This window comes from Schistocerca cancellata, chromosome 4 (genome assembly GCF_023864275.1).
Source record: "Schistocerca cancellata isolate TAMUIC-IGC-003103 chromosome 4, iqSchCanc2.1, whole genome shotgun sequence".
Lineage (NCBI taxonomy): Eukaryota > Metazoa > Arthropoda > Insecta > Orthoptera > Acrididae > Schistocerca > Schistocerca cancellata.
The window spans coordinates 314,715,293-314,717,415 of NC_064629.1; the positions used below are offsets into that span (position 1 = coordinate 314,715,293).

Here is a 2,123-nt window from a genome sequence, read left to right on the forward strand (position 1 = left end):
GGTTCCTAAGGAATTTATACACCACCACATTATAACTTAGAAAAGAAGCACAAGCTAAACGACCGTCGGACAAGACTTGTGATTGCTTCTGCATTCTTAGCAGAAATAACTCAACACGTTGTTCTTAACGTGGCGTAACTGACAGATCCGAGGGGACTTCTAACAATAAATATATGACGACAGTAAATGTTCTCGAATGTAGGTTTGTGTTAAAAAACATACTTCCGTGCATTTTTTATGGTTTGTATTAACCAATTACACTAGCCCCTCTCCTCACGTTCGGTCTTTGGAATCGATTCGTCAGTATTTGATGTGGTTTACGAAATATATCCAGCGGTAATGTTAGGTGACTCACCCTGTATAGTTAAAGGCTACCCAGCCATTGACCTTCGTCTGTGCGAATGCGCACAGGTTGCCCAAACTCTTACGGGAATCGCCAAAGCGTGCGCGAGTAATGAGTGAATGGGCAAATGTCTATAAGGTACAGTATATATGTAGAATTGTGGACAGTTGGGAATGTGAGTCTCACGGGAAGCGTGCAAGGGATAAGTCCCTGCAGTCGCGCTCTTCATCTGTGTCCTCGGTGGCTCAGATGGATAGAGCGTCTGCCATGTCAGCAGGAGATCCCGGGTTCGAGTCCCGGTCGGGGCACACATTTTCAGCTGTCCACATCGAGGTATATCAACAACTCCTGTCGGCAGCTCAGGGTTTCAGTTAGTCATCATTTATTCTAACAATAAGTTACACATTATCAGGACAGGCCAAGCAATTTTTATTAAATGCTGCACTACACTTCAAAGTGACGCAGACAGATGACTGTATTTTTCAACATAGCCAAAACATAGTCGGCAAGCAACTGACGGAACGTTCTACCAGTCGCTCATTCCCTCAATGATATCAGGCTGCTGTTTCGTCACAGAGTCATTCAAGAAACGCCGTGTCGGCGTGCCGAAAAGATCGAACTCGCATGGTTAATGATCTGGGCTGTATGCTGCATCAGAATCACCCACGACCGTGTGGCCTTGCTTAAATTGTAGGCACCATTTCACTATGGCGGAATGTGACATTACATGTGGTCAATATTCTACCTGATTTGCATCGTCAATCTATGTGCATCTTAGACGTTTTGCCCACAAGTATCATACTGTAACGTGAACTTCAACTTTGGAGTACTTACACAGTTGCCACGCAACTTCCTTCGTACATTGCGATGCACTTCTTAACCGCACCACAGCAGTACTGTGTCTCATGGAAACCAGGAACACTTACTATCGTCTGACAATACGCCACTCTTGTTGCATAATGGTCTTGCAAGGACACCGTATTAATGTCCCCTCACAGATTTACTGGGTGTTGTGTGATGTCCTTAGGTTAGTTATATTTAAGTAGTTCTAAGTTCTAGGGGACTGATGGCCTTAGATGTTAAGTCCCATAGTGCTCAGAGCCATTTGAACCAACCCTCACCGATTTGACTCATACTGACAAGCTGTATCGGGCGCGGCTGGGACTTGAACATATGTAAACAGGATGACGTTACTCTCAACGTCGTCGAGGAACAGGAGTCTGAAAATTTTAGGCGCGCTTATATACTTTATGTAGTCGCTAGTATTCATGAAGTCCGTAGCCGAGTGAGTATGTGCTTAATTCCAAAGACGCGAGGTATGTCTATCGAATCTCCCTGCGAGTACTTTATTTTCATTCCCACGTAATTGTAGCAACAGATATTCATGTTACGCCACGAAACTGTATGGTGACCGAGAACCGTTTATGAATGTATTCCAATTGTATGCAATAAATTAGTATTGCAATAGACACATTGAAAACAACCATACACACACAGAACGTCGGCGTTCCTTACGTGTGCTGTATTTCGCAATGATTATTGTTTTTCATGTTTATGTTATCAGTATCATCCTGATTCGTGTAGTGCTCTGTAGGTTACACATTATACTTGTCGCAAATGTAGATAAAATAATATAAATAAGATGACTGTACTGATTTGATTGAACTACTTGAGTATCCTTTTTCTGTGCTTCCAGCCACCTTACGAAAACTTTTTTATCCATTTTTGAGGGATTATGAAAGCAATCTTGCAAGACCGATAATTTGCACAGTCATAATAA

The 2,123-nt window shown here is 42.7% G+C and overlaps 1 non-coding gene across 1 annotated transcript; it reads left to right on the forward strand.

Moving 5' to 3' along the window:
* The first annotated feature begins 577 nt into the window (after positions 1 to 577).
* Positions 578 to 651, forward strand: Trnat-ugu (transfer RNA threonine (anticodon UGU)). Its single transcript has one exon. It is a non-coding gene; the product is annotated as a tRNA-Thr (tRNA).
* Positions 652 to 2,123: the final 1,472 nt, after the last annotated feature.